The 19,940-nt window shown below is 45.8% G+C and overlaps 1 long non-coding RNA gene across 1 annotated transcript; it reads left to right on the forward strand.

The window, feature by feature from the left end:
• Window positions 1–6,151: 6,151 nt before the first annotated feature.
• LOC121033415 (uncharacterized) lies at window positions 6,152–8,402 on the forward strand. The gene is made up of 3 exons (XR_005791882.1): window positions 6,152–6,607; window positions 6,941–7,028; window positions 8,305–8,402. It is a non-coding gene; the product is annotated as an uncharacterized LOC121033415 (long non-coding RNA).
• The last annotated feature ends 11,538 nt before the right edge of the window (window positions 8,403–19,940 follow it).

Consider the following 19,940-nt stretch of genomic DNA (forward strand, 5'->3'; position numbering starts at 1 on the left):
TTGCAATGGCGATCAGCTCCGAGGTTCCTAAAAAGAGAGAGCCATCAAACCAGATGCCAGGTTTCTCCAATATGCTTTTCACTTTCTGTTTCTCCTTTCTTTCCACCTTTCCAATAAAAGACGCCTAGTAAAGAAGGACACAAGAATGAATGAAGGAATCAATTTTAAAAAGCTGCTTTGATGCTCCAAATTTGCTTAAATTGACTGGATGCAGAAGAGAAGTATGTGGCTTTAGCAAGTGTCTCTTTGACCTGCAAATGTCAGAGATGGTTTTTTGTTTTTTGTGTTTTTCGGACTCCACATCAGCACTTTTACGTGTCTGAAGATGATTGAGAAGTAAGAGTGGATTGCTGGGAGGTGCAAATTCTCAGGGTAGTAACGTCAGGTTTTCTATTAAAGGGGGCCTCCTAATGCCCTAGTGTGGGGTGATGGATCATTGGCTGGGGAAAGCCTCAGGCTCTAGGCCTCTGGATGGGCCTCTGCTCCTTAAGGATGGGTCAAAGCCCAGTGCTGGGATCACTCTGATTTAAAAAGAACATGAAAGAAAAATCTTACTTTGAAACTGACGTTGTCACTCTAACTGTATGTTAAGCAATAGCTCCTCATCACTTGGCTTGTGGAATTTGGTCCTTTGTTACTAGAAAGTTGGAAAACCATGCACTTTTACCCTCAGGGAGATACACTATTTAGAGAACCCTGTCAGGGGAGGGGGGGACCACCAACACTAATGGTTTCCCAAGAGAATTCCAGTGGTTGATGGCCTCTGCCACCAGCCTATAGCCCCTGAGATGTAACAGTAACCACAAAACAATGGCCATAATAGATAAGCTCTTGGAAAACAGTATTTATGTTGTTGCTGTGTAGCTCAGGTTTTGAATAAAATCTGTAAGTGTAACAAGGACATAAGAGGAGCAAAACAGTAAATCAAAAAGAACAGAATAATAAATTGATTTGAATAAAGTCAAGGATGCAGTCGATGCTGGCCACATGGCAAATCATTTATTCATCCCCAGTGTTTCTTGGGAAGCTGGAGAGCTGCTGGCAAGAACATGACCCATTTTCAGCTCCACACCGTAAATTTGGTAACGTGATCTGATTGATGCTTAGGCAATATTTAAAAATCTACAAATACAAATTAATATATTATGACTTAACTTTGAACTGAAGCAAATAGGTGTATTGTTAATGAAGAAGCCCCTCCTCCAGTCTGCCCTGGGGCTTTCTCCAACACAGACTGCTTTTTTAATGTTAGGTCTTTTTATGGACCCGTAAGAAGCTTTAATTAGATACACAGCACTCTACAAAACGACGAGATGGAACACGCAGGTTTGCATTACAGTCTCTGTGATTCAGATCTCACACATAACATAATGCCACCAATTTAAGGAAGAAGTTGTTTACTGGAAGGCAACCAGGGAGATGCTATAAATTAGATCAAGATGTGAAAAGCAAGCAGAGTCACGGAAGAATTGCCATTTTCATCTTGGGACATTCCCCGCTACCCCCCTGCAAAAGCAGCGTGTTCTCTTCTCTAGATATTGTTGGTTTTCATAATTGGTAAAAAAAATTTAAAATAGATCTGTTTAAAACAACAGATATTGAATACTCATGTACAGTTCAATTTTGAGTTGTGATATTTAAAGATTTTTCTTTTCCATATTTAATTAGTCATTTTGTACATTGATATTTGTACGTCTCTAAATCCTGGCTTCCTTCCAGTAGGAGCAAAATAATACTCCATTGGAATGGCTTACAGAGTTCCTCAAAGACTTTCCTCACCACCCCCTTGGCATCGGTTGGCATCTTTAACTCTTTTATCTCAGGTGTCAGTTAAGGCCAATGTGTGGTGTGTGTGTAATACATTTTTGATGGTGGCAAACAAAGATCGAAAATGCCAGCCCTTGACTCTGCTTCTTTGCAACCTGTGAACTAGGAGACATGGCAGTCATTGCCTGGCGTTGAATCCCAGCCCCACCGCTTAAGGCTGTACGGCTTTGGGCAGGTTGCTTAGCTCTCCGTTTGTTTCCTCCTCCGTAACATGGGGAAGGGTAGTGATAATGATACCTTTCTTACAAAATTGGTAGGAAGCAGTGGTTCTCAAATTGTGTTCCCTGGACCAGCAGTATCAGTTTGTTCTGGGAACTGAATCAAAATGCAAATTCTCTATTAAAACGGGGCCTGGTACACAGTAAGCGGTATATTAATGAATATTTTTAGATGAGTGCAATATGATCTTGCCAAGCGATACCGAGTTTAACTTAGGCCTGAAGAAGCCTGCCCGTGTCCTCCAGCAAGTGAATCCCTCCTTCATCCCACATCCGAAAACTGTAACACGGCCTGCCAAACCCTTCGTGATGGGGCTCCCACCTTCCTTTCTTGCCACTTCCGTTCTCCACGTACGCCATATCTCCATCCTCCCCAGTTTTCAAAGGAAACCGCTTTTTCACACCTCCAAGACTTGGCCAGTTCTGTTCCCTCTGCCTGGAAGTGTCACCCACCCTTTCTCTCCGCTTTCCGCACTTCGAATCTCATGAATTCCTACTTATGCTTCAAAACCTAACTGCAGTGTCCAGCCTCTTCTGTGGTGTGCCCCGAGCCCCGCCCGGTCAGAGCCAAGGATTCTCTGGGCCCACACCTCTTTGCACATCCCACATACAGCATCTATCATCGGGTGCTGTAATTGTTTACTTTTCCATTTTCTGTCGTTGGATCTTCAACTCCTAGGAGACGAGGATTTTAGTTCATTCAAATTTCTATTCCTGCCACTCGGCTCTGACAGTTCAAGAGGGTAGCCCAAGGGCTCACACCACAGACTTGGGGTATTTTTTTTTTACAAAGGTCTTTTAAGAATTTGAATTAATGTGTGAGGCACCTGGGTGGCTCAATCAGTTAAGCGTCTGATTCTTGACTTCAGCTCAGGTAATGATCTCACTGTTTGTGGGATCGAGCCCCACGTTGAGCTATGTGCTGACACAACAGCTGCCCCCCCCAAAAGAATTTGAATTAGTCGTGAACATTTAAACTTGAGAGATTTAATTTTCATGTTTAACCACTTTATTGAGGCCTAATTAGCAGATCATAAAGTTCACTCAGACTACATGGTAAACTCAATGATTTTTAGTGAATTTATAAAGTTGTGCAGCCATCACCTTAACCCACTTTTCAAATGTTCCCATCTCTCCCCAAAAGTCTTCTCACGTGCATATGCGGTCAATCACACTCCAAGTCCTCGGCAACCAATAATTTGTCTTGCATCTCTGTAGATTTGCCTTTCTAGAAGTGTTACATAAATGGAATAACACAATGTTGTAGTCTTTGATGTGTGGCTCCTTTCACTTAGCAAAAGGTTTGTCCCCGTTGTAGTTCATGTAATTGTATCAATTCATTCCTTTTTATTGCTGAATACTATTCCACGATACAGATAAACTATATTTTCTTTATTTCCAAATTTTTGCTATCGTGGATAATGTTATGAATAATTATATAAACTCTACACGGGGACATGTTTTCATTTCTCAGGTATATTGCTGGGTGGAGTTGTTGGGTCATGTCATAACTCTGTACACTTTAAACTGACAAATTATTTTCTAAAGTGACTTACTCTCCTATATTCTCATCAGCAATATATGAGGGTCCTAGTTTCTCCGCATCCTTGGCAACACTTGGCATTATTTGGCTTTTAGGTTACCGCTGTTCCGATAAAAGTGTAGAAGCATCTCACTCTGATTTTAATTTGCATTTCTCCGGTGACTAATGATGTTGATCATCTGTCTGTGTGCTTTTTAGCCATTCATATATCTGCTTTGGTGAAAGATCTATTCAAATACTTTGCCCACTTTTAATTGGGTTGTTTGTCTTCCTGAGTTTTAGGAATTTGTTTTTGTATTTCAGATACAAGTCCTTGATTAGATATATGACTTGCAAGTATTTCCTCCCAGGCTGTGGTTTGTCTTTTCATATTTTTAATGATATCTTTAGAGGTGCCAAAGTTTTGCATTTTGATGAATACCAATTTATCCAATTTTTCTTTTATGAATCTTGTTTTTGCTGTCATATCTAAGAAATTTTTGCCTAAGCCAAAGTCAAAAGGCTTTTGCCTGTGTTTTTTTTTCAAGTTTATAGTTTTCAATTTGACATTTTAGTCTATTACCCAATTTGAGTTAATTTGTATGCATGATGTAAAGTAAGGATCTATTTTATCAATGTATGTTATCATTGATTTGTTTTTTTGCATGTGGATAGTCAGTTGCCCCTGAACCATTTGTCAGAGTGTCATTTTCTAATTGAATTGCCTTGACACCTTCATTGAAAATCAATTTACCTTCCTATTCATTTCCGTTGATCTGTGTCTGTCTTTACATTATTGTGACATAGTCTTGACTATTTTTTTTTTTAAGTTCACTTATTTGTTTTGAGAGAGAGAAAGAGAGAGAGAGAATCTCAGGCAGACTCTGCACTGTTAGCACAGAGACCAACCTGCGACTTGAGCTTACGAACCCCATGAGATTATGACCTGAGCCGAAATCAAGAGTCAGACGCTTAACCGACTGAGCCACCCAGGCACCCCTGTTTTATTGTAAGTTTTGAAATTGGGGCAGAGTAAGTACTCCAACTATATTGTCCTTTTTCAAAATTGTTTTGCTATGGGAAGTATGTTGCACTTCCACGTAAATGTTAGGATCATCTTGTCAATTTCTACCAAAACTATTTATTTATTTATTCTTTAATATGAAATTTATTGTCAAATTAGTTTCCATACAACACCCAGTGCTCATCCCAACAGGTGCCCTCTTCAATGCCCATCATCCACCCTCCCCCCCTCCCACCCCCCATCAACCCTCAGTTTATTCTCAGTTTTTAGGAGTCTCTTATGGTTTGGCTCTCTCCCTCTCTTTTTTTGTTCCTTCCCCTCCCCCATGGTCTTCTGTTAAGTATCTCAGGATCCACATAAGAGTGAAAACATATGGTATCTGCCTTTCTCTGTATGACTTATTTCACTCAGCATAACACTCTCCAGTTCCATCCACGTTGCTACAAAAGGCCATATTTCATTCTTTCTCATTGCCACGTAGTATTCCACTGTGTATATAAACCACAGTTTCTTTATCCATTCATCAGTGGATGGACATTTGGGGTCTTTCCGTAATTTGGCTATTGTTGAAAGTGCTGCTATAAACATTGGGGTACAAGTGCCCCTATGTATCAGCACTGCTGTATCCCTTGGGTAGATTTGTGGCAGTGCTATTGCTGGGTCATAGGGTAGATCTATTTTTAATTTATTGAGGAACCTTCACACTGTTTTCGAGAGCGGCTGCACCAGTTTGCATTCCCACCAAGAGTGCAAGAGGGTTCCCGTTTCTCCACATCCTCACCAGCGTCTATAGTCTCCTGATTTGTTCATTTTAGCCACTCTGACTGGCGTGAGGTGGTATCTGAGTGTGGTTTTGATTTGTATTTTCCTGATGACATATCGGACAAAGAGCTAGTATCCAAAACAATTTTTTTTTGAGGATGGGATTTTTATTGGAGTTGAGTTGTATATATAGATCTATTTTGGGAGAATTGCCATCTTACCAGTAATGAATCTTAACAATTCATGAACATGGTATATCTTTCCATTTATTTAGATCTTTTAAAATTTCTATCAGGAGTATTTTGTAGTTTTTGGGTCTTACACGTCTTTTGTCACCTTTATTTCTAAATATTTTCCTTCTTAGTGCTATTATGAACTGCATTATTTTCTTTATAGGTTGTTCACTATCAATATATAGAAATATTGATTTTTATATCCTGTGGCATTCTCATTTATTAGTTCTAGGTGGTATTTTCAGATACACTAGTATTTTCCAGATATAGGATCATATCATCTGCAAATAAAGACAGTTTTATTTCTTCTTTTCCAGTCTGAACGCCTTTAATTTCTTTTTCTTATCTTCTTGACAGCCTATAACTTATAGTATGATATTGAATAGAAGTGATATTGAGTAGTTCTTTGGGATGCCTGGCTGGCTCAGCCAGTGGAGCAGGAGAGTCTTGATCTCGGGGTTGTAAGTTTGAGCCCCATGTTGGGTGTGGACATTACATAAAAATGAAACCTTTAAAAAAAGAAGTGGTGAGAGTAGATATTCTTGCTTTGTTCTCAGAAACACTTTTAGTCTTCCACTACTAAGTATGATATTTGCTATAGGTTTTTTTAGGTGGTTTTTTATCTGTTTGAAGAAGTTCCCTTACATTCAGAGTTTAAGAGTTTCATCATGAATGAGCATTAGATTTTGTAAAATGCTTTTTCTGCATGTATTGACATGACCATGTAGGTTTTGTCTATTACATTAATATGACACATTATTTTTATTTTCAGATGCCAAAACAACCTTGTATCCCAAGGTAAGTTCTACTTGGTCATTGTCTCATGCTGCTGGATTTGATTTCCTTGTCTATGTTCATGTGGCATAATGTGATGACTTTGGCCTCAACGAGCTTGGAAGTGTATTCTTTTCCAAAGCCTCTAGTTAGAAGCCTGGTCCAGCTAATGCCTTGATTTGAGCCATGTGACACACTGAGCAAGAGAGCCCTGTTGAGTCTGCCTGGACTTCTGACCTACAAGAAGGTGAGTTAACAAATATGTGTCGATTGAGATGCTAAATTTGTGATAATTTGTTACGTAGCAGTAGAAAACTAATATACTTTGTCCAGTTTTACTCTGCCATAGCTAGAAGTCCACCCACACGGCAGACTTAATTTCAAAAACTAAAATCAAGATTTCTGGCCCCTCTTGAAAAATGAGATCTTGCAACTTGAGATTTGAATTTCTCCCATGTCAAACCACCTGCTAGAGCTGAGCAGTGGCTCTCTGCCACCTCCCCCCCCCCCCCCCCCCACACACCCGCCTTGTTAGCCAGGGCCTCGCTTCTCCTTCATCTGCTCTGGTCCTTCACCCCAGGCCTACATCTCTAATTACTGCCCTGGCCATGGGACATCTGAATCTGGAACACCTGATCAGCACATGCCCAACTTGTCGTGAGCACTCAGTAAGTATTTGTTGAATAAATGAACCAAACCACAGACCCAGTGACATGGGGGAATTTTACTAAGAGTGCGTGAATGGACATTTGGGATGAGTGAGGTTGAGGGCGGTATATCCTTCAGTGCACTCCCAGAGGAGTTCTGGGTGTGGCGCACAGAGCCTGTCTGCCTAAAGGAGATTCCCTGGAAGTCCCGTTGATTTTCACATGCATCTCATTGGCTGTAGTGTGTCATATGACCAGCCCTAGTTCCAAAGGAGGCCGCGAAATGTGGTTTTCAGCGCCTCACGTGCCATCCCCATTCCCACAAGGAAATCGGGTTCTTACAGAAAGGAGAAAGGAACATGGATATTGGGTTAGTGACTGGCAGTTTCAATACCTAGATATTGAGAAGGAACAAAACCAGCACCCCAGAGGCCCTTGTGCCCTTCCCCTCTCAGTGTTTCCCCCAATGGTAGCCACTCGTGACCTCTTGTAGCGTTGCTTACTATAAAATGGAATGAAATGGAGTGTGTTCTTTTGAGTCTGGCTTCGTTTGCTTGCAGCACGAATGTTAAAGGAGAAATAGAACCAGTATCAGAACAACTCAGGTTTTCTAACACAAGACTTGTGAGCCTTGAGGAAATCAAGATTGTCAGCGATGAAAGTATCCACTTCCGTTCCTTGAGTTAGTTATCGCTAACTACCCATTTGCCCTTCAGCCATGGACAGTCCAGAAAAATGACCAGGAAGAATAGTAACAATGTTCTTTCTCATGGAACGTAGCAAAAATATTTTTTATTTTTATAATTTCTAAAACCAGTTGTATTCATTGGAGAGAGAGAACGATCACATGAGTGGTGGAGGGGCAGAGGGAGAGAAAGCGAGGGAATCCCAAGCAGTCTCCACACCGTCAGCGCAGAGCCCGGTGCGGGACTTCATCTCACAAACCGTGAGATCATGACCCAAGCCGAAGCTGAGAGCCGGACGCTTAACCGCTGAGCCACACGGGCGTCCCAGGAAAAGAATCCTTTTTAAACGGCCCGTAAATGTGTGGACACAGAATGGATGGCCTAGTGCTGGTGGGAGGAGGGTCTCAGGGGCCGCTGCTAGGCCAGGCTTCAGCCTTCAGTTACTGGATGGTAAGGAGGTCACGGGCAGGTGGCAGAGGAGAGGGGATGGCCCGGCCACGGGACTGGGAGGCTGCAGGCAATGGCTGTGTGTCGGTCTCTGCAGAATAAGCTCAGGGTTTTGGTGTCGGCGGAGTGCTGGCTGCGTGTTGGCCCTGCTCTTTGCTTCACAGTGTGAAGATTGAGTGGCCTCTGTGAAACTAGCCGCAAGGTATTCTGCCACCGCACGGGCCGCTACAGCTCAAATGAGGTGTCTGTCTTCATGAAGGTGAGACCCTCTGTCCCCTTACAGATGGGAAGAGGAGGGACACTTGGCAGCACAGACCCTGCAGCGGGGGCTGGCATCTCAGCTGAACAGGGCTGAGCTGAGCCGCTAGGGCAGGGCCGTCCAAACAGCTGACACTCCTTTCCTTAGGGCGGTCGTGTAAGTAAAGCTCCACTCGTTTCTAGCCCACAATTGTTTTCAGTTGTGCCACTGACTCCAAAACAAGGAATATTAGACATTCTGTAAAAATTAAAAAAAAAAAAAAAAAAAAAAGATACGGAACATTGATTCAGGACTCAGGACCGCTCTCCCAGAACTCGTAGCCTCTCTTCACTCCCAGCCCCCACTCCCTTGCTTGCTTGGACCACGGAACCCAGCAAAACTAAGTGCTCACTTTCCTGGCCTCCCTTGCAAATAGGGGTGTCCATCCAATCCAGTCTGGCCAATAAGATCTGAGTAGAATTCAGCTGGGTGGGAGGGGGGTGGCATGGCGGTTTGGGGAAAGCTTTTGCTTTTCTGATACAAAGGGACAGCTGCAGCTGGCTCTGGTCTTCCCCTTTCTTCCTGCCCCAGTTGGGCATGATGCCTGGAATAGGAGCTGCCATCTTGCAACCAGGAAGGGGAGGCCAAGGGAATCACAGCAATGCTGGCTCTGGACCTCAGGAGCTGCTGAACAAATGCTAACAGCTGCCTGCTGCAGACTTCGTGTTCTGTGAAAAAATTGAAAACTCGTTTGTTCATTATGCTCACTTATAGCTGAAAGCCTTCCTAACCAAGACAACTAGTATACATTCTTGTCATGGACAGGCAAAAAAAAAAAAAAAAAAAAAGGTAGTGGGGGTGGGGGGCTAAGGATTTTCCAAGTCTAGTTAATTCATCAGAATTTGTAGAAGCTTGTTCTCAAAAGCACGGGAGGTATCGAGTCCTGCTGGGGTCAGGTCAAAACGACACAGAAGCCGACTAGAGGAGACCTCACTGGCCAAGGAGGGGGACAATTTGAACATTGGAAAACAATGTCTACACGGGATTAAATTGAGTTAAGAGTGGACAAAGGCACTTATCCAAGCACTTACCTTGCCCTTCTGGTATGAACTGTATTTCAGAGCAACCAAAGAGGTAATAAGGAGTTCTTTAGAGAAGAATTCCAGTTACTACAGACAGAAGGAATGATACAGTTAGAAAACCCCCACGCGGGAACACATGATGAAATAAGGAATCCAGGCAGCCACCGTCAGGAAGTATTAGGTGAGAGGTCGACAGGGAACCTTTGGATGGACCGTGCTGATAACACCTGAACCCACTGATCGATTTTTGCATCTCTAAAAGTGGGACGGTCAGACATCATGTACCTCGTGATGTAATACGTCAGAAAGGCCACAGCATCTGTGAATCTAATCCAGCTTTTGCAGTAAATACAAGAACAGGCTGAATGACACGAGGAGGAAACGGTCAGCCAAGTCCAGAAGGTAGGATATTACACTGGACAGTGACTCATTTCTCCCCTTCCTCAAGTAAATGGCATGAAAACAGGGAGGGGAGAAGAACTTACAGAGTAAAAGAGACTTAAGTGTTCTTTCGCTCAAATATGATGTGTAGATCTTATTTGGACCCTAGTTTGAATGAGATAACTATAAAAATACTATTGGAGCTTAGGAAAATTTGATATGTTCTGGGTATTACCTCACATGATAATTGCATTCTGGGTTGTTTTTTTTTTTTTTTTTTAATGCTTATTTTTGTGAGAGAGACGGAGACAGAGTGTGAGTGGGGGAGGAGCAGAGAAGGAGACACAGAATCTGAAGCAGGCTCCAGGCTCTGAACTGTCAATACAGGGTCCGACGTGGACTTGAACTCACAAACCGAGAGATCATGACCTGAGCTGAAGTTGGGCGCTTAACCGACTGAGCCACCCAGGTGCCACTGTGGTTGTTTTTAAAGAAGTTATTCTTTGATACAGATACCTCCTGACATATACAGACAAAAATTGTGTGTATGTGATGGGGGAAGTTATAGAGACAAATCCGGTAGCCTATGAAAGGGTTTGTTGTATTTATTCTCCACTCTTGTGTATGGTTGAACATTTTGTATAAAATTTTTAAAAGTGTTACTATTTTAATTTGATTTTCCTGCATTCTAGATGCTAACAGCAACAAAAATGAGAAAGCAATTTAAAAAAAAGAACAATCCTGTCAATGTCCCTAAATTCTGTTTCCTTTCCTTCATGAGGTTATCTTCATTAAAGCCGAAATAAATGCTATCATCGCAAAGCTAGGATATAAAACAATGTCGTGTGGCTACTTGAAAGCATAGGACGTTAGGGGCACTTTAGAGATATTAGTCCTGCCTAGCATGCCTTCAGTGTTCTCACCCATGCGTGGGACACCCAGCTTGCTTCTCCATTCTGTTCCTGCATGTTGCCAGAGCATCTCGCACTTTCCATTGACTTGTAATGACTTGTCCAACCTCTTCTACCAGACTCTGAGCCATCCCCTCCTTAAATCTCAATCAAGGGCCAAAAATCAGTGCCAAATGTGCCGTCTCCAGTGCTCCCTCAACTCCCAACCTCTCACCACAAATTCATAGTGTCTCTGCCATGACACTCTTGTATCTTCCTAGAAGACATCACTCCAATTTGTTTTAAGCAAGGGAGATGATAAGTAATTATATTACATAGACAAGATTGCACTATTTTTAAAACTGGTAACAATACGTGGAATCGTTAGCACTCACGTTTTCAGAGCTAGTAACTCTTCCTTTATTTCTCCTCTAGCCTCTAATTTGCTGAGTCAAGAAAAGGAAACCAGAAAATATCTTTAATGTTTCTTGAATTTTGATCCCAAAGTCAGGGGCACTCCACTCCTAACTGATATTAACCTTGGTTTTCTCTGAGCCTCGATGACCACTCTGAGGCAGCCTTTGGTAGGTCATACTCAGGTGCTACACTCGGACCCCCTTCAGGAAAGACCTGTCTTTTTTCTGATACCCCCAAAGTTACCAATCACAGTGATGGAAAGGTAAACTGAATATGCACGTCCTATCCTCATTTCTTACTTCCGTGTCCCTCAGGTCTTAGCTGCAATGTAGGTTATAGCCTCTGGTTTACCTCCTCCCCGGTCTGGGTTGGGTGGCCTCCTTTGTGTTCCCATAACACATCACAGGCCATGTGGCATGACCTTTCCGACACACAGTTACAATAATCTCTTACATTCGCTCCGGATTATAAGCTCCTCCGAGATGGAGACTGGAAGTGTTCACCATTGTATCCCCAGTGTTTGCACGTGGGAGCTACTCAATGACCATCTGTTCAGTAAATATACGAGTAGTCGAATGAGTGGCTTTCAAGACTTGAAAGTTCAGAATTGAGACTCTAAATTTAGGGCATCCTACTTCTTAAGGTGTCAAATACCCTTTGTCCTCAAAGTTTAATTTAAAGGAACGTTGTTAAAAGGGGAGGGACCTAGTCCTCAGAAAGCAATGGAAAGATTGGATGGGAGAAGTGGGGGGGGGGGGCATGTTATGCAGGTGCCCACCACACCTCTCTCTCTTTCTCTTCTCTGTCTCTCTCTCAAGCCACTCCTGGAATGGCCAGCCTGAGGTTTTACTTGTCTTTATACAGTCCTCTGTTCTGCCCCTTTGAGTGGAGGAGGGTTGGGGGCATAGGTAGTGGTAAAAGGAACAGACTGCTGGCAAGAATTGAGCCCTCCTTTAATGACACTTAACACACTCCCTTATAGCGCCCAGGGGCTTGACTCACCAGAGCTGACTAAACTCTGGTCCCCCATCAGCATTGGGGCCCTCCCCAGGGGGGGCCTTTGCCTGGACCTGACACTAATTAGTAGATCTCAGTCTGCAGTGAGGATGGCTGTGGGTTATTCATGAGAATCCCCCGTACTTCCTAAGTAGTAAACTTGCAGTTACTCAAGCTAATGGAGTATTTGGGTGAGTTCAGAGCCAAGAGAAGGGCCAGAAATTATCATAATCCAAACTGAGAGTGAAGATAGAAGATGGTTTCTTTTATAATCAGTGAGCTAAGTCTAACTCCACACCAAATGAAATCGACCAAAATGACCTACATCAGATTTCAGCGGCTAATCACGGGTGTAAACCGGGGAGGGAAATCATTAGTCTCAACCAGTTGAGGTTTAATGAACATGAAATGCAGTGCCCTGAACGTCTACACACTCAGGACTGAATTGTTCAAATCATTAATATTAACAAAGGTATCTTTGCACAGATTCACCCATCATTAGTTGTGGAGAAAAATACCAGTTTTATTATCATGGTGATCATATATTCAACATCTACAATGGCCTGCCCCAGCTGAAAGACCATTTAGGAAAGGAAAAAGGGTAGGGACTCTTGGGCCTGAGGCCACATTCGGGGCTCAGGGCCAGCTACCCCACCATCCCGAGCATCAGGAACATGCAAATTCTAAAGCTGTGCGTTTGTCCTTGAGGAAACTACAGTTCATTGCCGTTAAAGTGTGGTCAAGTAAGGGCCAGTGCATAGTGGAGACATGCCGGATCCTTGGTTTTAGAGACGGGGAAAAAAGAATGTTTCCATAAGCAGATACACGTATTGCTTTTGACTGATACGGAGTGTTTGTCCTTGCAAGGTTTTGATATCCACTGATCTCGAAATTCCGTAAGGGTAGGAACCTTATGTATTTCGTTGACCACTGTAGCTCTAGCACCCTGCACTGGTACAAAGCACAGACGAAGCTCAATAAATATTTGTCCACTGGATGAACCAATGGGTATACTGTGTCATGCTCATTTAGGGAAAGAAAACTGAGAAGCAGAGAAGGGAACTGATTTATTTGAGTCGGCGGTCACTAGCTCAGCACTTGCCCATATGACTCATTACTGTTAGCTGCTCATAAAACATAGCCAAATGTCTGTCCTGGTGTTCCTGTAATATTTTTCCAAAAGGTAGGAAAATACAGAGACATGAATACATGACAGGTACATGCAGAACTAGGGAGAAGTCTCGTGTCTGAACAGCGGTATCTACAATCCACTTTTCACACAACTATAGACGTGAAGAAAAATCTTAGGAAGAGAAGAAGCAGGGGCCAGAGCATGGGTGTTGGTGTCTTCAACCACGGAATGACAGTCTCCAAGCCCCTTTCTGTTATGCTACGCTACAGCTTTGCTCTCTGGCCCCGGTGTATGTCAGCTAATCTTACGTTGGTAGAGGACACAACAAGGAATTTATGTAGGTCAGGGAATATTTTGAAATTCCAAACAGAAGAGCTGCTAATGAATTTAGTTTAGGGTGTCTTGCCACCAGAAAAATGATAGACCTTTCCAAACACCTTTGGCTGTTTGCTCATCAAGAAAAGCCACACGTTTTTCTCTCTGTAAAAAGTGTCAAAGAGAAAAAACAGGCAGACTGCAATTGTGCTCCTGAAGGCCCGAGGCCTGGGGCTGTTGTTAAATTCAGTGTCTATCACGACAGCCCCAGAGAACTATAAGAAAGCTCCCCTCTGAAGGCACATGAGGTCAGCGTCTTGTTCCCAGTCACGGAGATGACTCAGAGCGTAGAGTGAAATGCCCAGCCCGTGGGACAAAAGCAAAGTTTGCCCAGGTTTCTTTTGTTTGTAACAGTGCTGATGATGACTTCCCCCCAAATTTCCGTCTCTGCCGCAGCAACTCGGAGGGAGTCTTTCACCAGCATCCAGATGAAGATCTGAATTTTACTTGTACCCACTATAGCATCACCCGCATTGCGCGTCCTATCGGCTTTTCCGTGTGGGTCATTTCCTAATGAATTCCTGAGATGAGTCAACTTTGAATATGCCTTTGAAGAAGCCTCAGTCCAGGTACGTGCGTTTAGGTCCCGTGGGTCCCTTGCTTACCCAGAATCTGAACAGCCACCGCCAAGGGAGTGCAGAGGACACTGGCTTTGAACCTTGCAAGGACTGCTTCACTACCTTCCAGGCTTGGTGAGGGCTTCGGTCTGGCATTGGTATTCTGGGAGTACCTGCCTCAAAGGACCAGCGATTTGAGGATGAAATAAGGGAGCCCGTGAAGAGTGCAGAGGAGGTTCAGTCCGGGCCAGCTGTACTAGTCCTGGGAAGGAAGTGCAAGCATCTTTAGATGCCATAACAGAATGTTCAACTCCAGACTTCGTGTGAAATCAACCCCAAAACGAAGAGACTGAACTTGAAAGTGCAAAGCCCTTGAGCCCTCCTTTAATGACACTTAACACACTCCCTTATAGCGCCCAGGGGCTTGGGTAACAGCATTTAAAATTTAAAATGCTCAATCAGTTGAGCGGCCGACTTCAGCTCAGGTTATAATCTTGCGGGTGGCGGGTCCGTATCGGGCTGTGTGTTGACCCAGAGCCTGGAGCCTGCTTCAGAATCTGCGTCTCCCTCCCTCTCTGCCCCTCCCCAGCTCACGCTGTCTCTCGCTCCCCTTCAAAAATAAATAAACATCAACAAAATAAAATACTCATCCCTTAGGGTGCCTGGGTGGCTCAGTTGATTAGGGCCTGACTCTTAACCTCAGGGTCCTGAGTTGAAGCCCCACATTGGGCTCCATACTGACTGTGGAACCTACTTAAAAAAATAAATAAAATAATAAAATGCCCATCCCTGCATTACCAACCGCGTTTCAGCTTTTTGCTGTTTCTGTCCCCAAAGAAACCTACACGCTCTGGTGCAGGAGGTTATGTTCAAGAATGTTCCCTGTAGCACTACCAAAAAACTGTAATAACCCAACTGTCCACTAATGGCTTCAATATATATATATATATATATATATATATATACACAAGGGAATAGTTGGTGGTCCTTGTACAAGGTGGCCCACTGCTCTCTAATATGGAAAGTTCCTCAAAAGATATTGCTGAGTATGAAAAAGAAAGTGGCAGAATGACACAAAAGATACCATTTGTGTAAAATCCCGAACAAAATAATCATATGCGGTTTCCCTAGGAATGTGTACATGTGTGTAAATACAATGATGTTTTTCTGGAAACAGGACAGCCACAGAGTATACAGTGGCTGAACGGGGCGGGAGCCCTATCCCTGATTCTGATTTGCTAAATGTATTTCAAGTATAAAGTAAAAAATCATCACATACAGTGACGAATAACCTGTATTCCTATTTAATACCCAATGTCTATAGCAATGTATACTAATTTATAATTAATATAATTTAAGTTATTATTGAAATCGTTATTAAAATTTACTATTAAAATTATAGGGATTTGTAATTTGTATTTATACAACTTATAATTTATAAGGAAAATGCAGAAGAGCCACATCAGGGCATCAAACGTGCAGATTCCGGGGTCTCACCCCCAGAAGTTCTCATTCCTTTATGTTTGGGGTAGGACCTAGGATGTTGCGTTTCTGGCACGGCGATTCTGCCGTTGTTGATGGTCCCAAGCCCACGCTTGGAGACTAGTTCATTTAAAAGTTTCTTCTCCCGTTTTAAGGCACATACAAATCATTCAAAGGCCTGCGGAGGTGCAGTTGTGTGGCTGAAGGTCCGGGTGGTCCTAGCATCCTGTGTCCTCAACACCCTGATGATGTCTGTCCTTGGGCCCCGCTACACGGCTGGACTTGAGTCAGGCTAGGCAATGGGCAGAATTTCGGTGGGAGCAGGGAGGACCTTAGAAAAAGAGGGGCAGATGTCTAGGGGTAGAAGCGAGGGAGCGAGGGAGCGAGGGAGACTTGTCTGACAGCAGGAGAGCCTGGGGGAGCCCCAATGCCAGGCTGAAGACTGGCGCTTGGTCCCACTGCAACTGCTGCTAGCTTTGGGGAGGGGCCCTGTGTCCCGGCAGCAAGGAGAGGGGGGAATAAACATGGGGCGGGGACTGGAGGCGGGGGCGGGGCAGGCACAGGCGTCTGAGAAGCAGCAGCCAGTGACCCAGGGATGGGCCTGGAACCCGCAAGCCAGGCCACACTGCCCCAAGCGGGGGGGGGGGGGGGGGGGGTCATTCCAGCCTCCATGCTGGGACAGAGGTATGATCCCAGACGACAGGGGGTCCAGAGCTGCGGCTACTCTGCAGGGGACAGAGGGCTGCTTTCCGCATCTATTGGACCAGCAGAGGATATTCAGAGAAACACCACCGGCGTCCCTTTGCACAGCCTTCTTTGTGTGAAATGGCACTTCTTCCAACTTGGGAGAGGAAAGCTTTCTCTGAGCGGGATTCAGACCAGCTCGTACCGTCTTCGAGAGGTCTGGAAGAGACAGCTGATGATCGCGGCCACGATGAGGAGAGAGGGCGGGCTACGGCGAGGGCAGAGCGCCGCAAAACCGCGGCCCTCGGGCTCACGCCGGAGCCTCCGGTTGTGTGACCGCGAGTAGTCGCCTCTGGCTTCGCTTTGCAAGGGGGACGGAGCCGCCCGCCGTTTTCCAGCGTCGGGTCCAGGAAGGCCTCAGAGCGGCAGGCTCATTGGCAGCCGTTTGGCGTCTCCGGCCTCCGAGAACGCTTCTCCCTCGCCCCGAGGAGGCAGCCGAGGTTGGGCCTGGCGCAGGGCCGGCTCTGGGGGCCGGCGGCACACCCCCGTCCGGGTCCCGCCTGGCCTCCCGGGCCACACACGCCGGGACAGCGATGGGAGGTCTTGACGGGGCCGAGGGGACCAGAAGAACCTCTACGCGATCGCGATTGGCAGCTTAGTTCGAGCAGTGTCCTTTGAGACGCCCACGCCGTCGGCCTTGACTGCCCCCGCAGGAAACACGAGCGGCACCTGCCTTCGGACCCGAGGGCCCAGCGCCAGTGCAGCTTCCGGGCATGAGGTTCACACGCGCCTTCGTGCGCCACTGAGAATCCGCTTTTGTCGCAGTCAGATGATGGATGGGTGTATCTTTTACCCTCTGATCTTAAGTGCCCACAGGGGGCGCCTTGGGTGGCTCGGTTGGTTGAGCGTCCGACTCTTGGTTTCAGCTCAGGTCGTGAGCCCAGGGTCATGGGATCGAGCCCCGTGTTGGGCTGTGCTGAGCCTGAAGCCTGCTTGAGATTCTCTCTCTCTCTCTCTCTCTCTCTCTCTCTCTCTCTCCCTTTACCCCTTTCCCCTGCTTACACTCTCTCTCTCAAAACAAAACCCAAAAAAACTTATACGCCCTTGAATATTCTCTAAACCAAGCTATTTAATTATTTTTTAGTAAAAAACACTTTCTTTTCTAATTAGAAAGGCAATACATGCTCTTGTAGAACACAGAGAAGGCGTAGTAAAGACGATAGAAGTCACCCATCACCTTTCTGCTCAGAAATCTGCATTTTGTAACACTTCGAAATAAGAAACTGGGCAAACTGTTCTTGAATAAACTTTTTATTTTGGAATAGTTTTAGATTTACATAGAAGTTGCAAGGATAAAACAGAGTTCACGGATACCCTTCCCCCAGCTTCCACAATGTCAACATCTTACATAACTGTGGGACACTCCTTGAGACCAAGAAATGAACACCAGTGCAACACCATTAGCTAAATTACAAAGTCTATTCAGATTTCCCGTTTTTCCCCTAATGTCCTTTTCCTGGTCCAGGATCCCACTTGGGTAGACTTAGTGCTCAGTTTTTGTAAGTCTCCTTTCTTCCCAAGTCTTATGAGCAAAATACTAACAAGAAAATGTGGCCTTTATATTATCTGGTCTTTTTTGAGCTGCAGAATAAAGCATCAAATATCTATAGCCCTTGCATCTGAAGTGGGGCATAGTAGGTGCCTTAAGTCCTCTCTGGCTGCTAGAAAATACCACAGACTGGGCAGCGTACAAACAGCAGGAATGTATTGCACACATCCCAGTATTTCCTCTTTAAAGGGTAAAGAACAGAAGTGGGGACGATATCATACTGTGGTCACCGAGAGGGCCGGGAGGGAGCGCGGCAACCCTTCATTCCTCCCTCCCTTCCTTCCTCTTCGCCTCCCTTCCTTTGTTCATTCGTTCAACAAATACTTCTCGAACGTCAGGCCCTGTGGTGTGCAGGGCGGAGGACGATCTGTGGACAGGACAGGCACTGTGCCTGCCCTCCTAGAGCCCTGCCACGTAGCAAAGGAGAGGGCCTTTCTTCAAATGACCCCACCAGTAACTAATGACACAAGCATAGCGCTGACGTGTGCTACATGGTGAGGTCCGGGGGTCCAGGAGACCTCATCTGGGCATGAAGGAGAGTTTTTGCTGGGAAGCGACATTCAAACGAAGTGTGAATGATGGGTAAGAGCAAAAAGAGAAATCCAGGCAGGGGACCCAGCTCGGGCAAAGGCCCTGAGGTTGGAAAGAGGGCTGGCGTGGTACCTTGTGCAAAGGAAGAGGCCCTTCGTAACATTCGCCGAGGGGACGAATGCACTTTTTGGTTCACGGCGTATTTGAAGGCATGTTTACTGAAAAGAAGGGAAACCCGGTCAAAACTACCTGCCAGTGGCACTGTGGTCTTCGGTTTCCCAGTCCCTATCAAAACAATTCCTCAGCACCACCCGGAGTCTCCGGGTAGCCCCCCACTTCTCCGTCAGTGCAGGGGTGGCCCAGCACACGGTTACCCGGCTATCCCGGTCCCTCTTGTTGGAGCGGACGGTGCTGTGCTCTCCCGGCCTGGGCCAGATTCCTGGCATGGTCACTTATGCCTCCTCCTGGTGCCAGGTGGGTCCCCGTCACCTGCCTGGGGCATTGGGGGAGGGGGTTGTCCTCTGTTTAGGCTTCAGCCTCAGCCTTGTGTGTGGTGACAGCCCAGCCCTGTCACCCATTGATTCTCATACAGAAGAACGCGGTGTCGCCTCCCACGGGGCTCCGCAGCCTTGGGAGTTCTCCGCATGACTGCTGCCAAGGGCCAGTTGGCGGCCGACCACCAAGAGGTAGCCAGCTCGCGGCAAATCGGGGCTTCCCATGTTTGACCGGATGCTGGAGAGCCCGTCTCAGAGCTCTGGCAGACCAGTGGGCACAAATGACGAGCATGACCTCCATCTGCCCTGGCGTCACCGCATCCTTCGCGCTCTCTGGAAGGATGGCCAGGCAGTGAGAGGAAGATCTTCCCTTTTGACTCCCCTGCCTCCCGAGGCCACACCAAAGAGAAGTCCCAAAAGAGTGACAGTATGTTGATTCTGCACGGGGAGGGCGGGGTGGCTGATAAAGCTTGATAGGAGAGGTAGCACTGAAGCTGTGTGCCGAAGGGGCGTTGTTTGGCCGGCGGGCAGCTTGTGGGCGTGTTTGGGCAGAGGACGAGAACATTCCGGGCCGAGAGAACGGCGGATGCCAATGCACGGAGGTGTGAGGTGGGCACAAGGTTTGGGGAGTTGTACGTCATTTGCTGTGGCCGAAATTCCCAGTGTGAATGAATGCTGGCAAAAAAGTTGAAGCTGCTCAAATAGGGCCGAGACACGCCTGGCACTTGGGGTTTCATTCTCTGGACCCGCACTGCTTGCTCTGTAGCCCCCAGCCATATGTGGCGACTGCGATTTCAGTGAGTTGAAATAAAACGCGACTAAAAGCTCCGTTCGCCAGACACACTGCCCGCATTTCAAGCGCTCGACGGCCACACGTGGCTAGGGTCACGGTCTCGGACAGCACAGATGCAGCACATTCCCGTCATCGCAGA

This window comes from Herpailurus yagouaroundi, unplaced genomic scaffold, assembly GCF_014898765.1.
Source record: "Herpailurus yagouaroundi ecotype Mexico unplaced genomic scaffold, PumYag 159, whole genome shotgun sequence".
Lineage (NCBI taxonomy): Eukaryota > Metazoa > Chordata > Mammalia > Carnivora > Felidae > Herpailurus > Herpailurus yagouaroundi.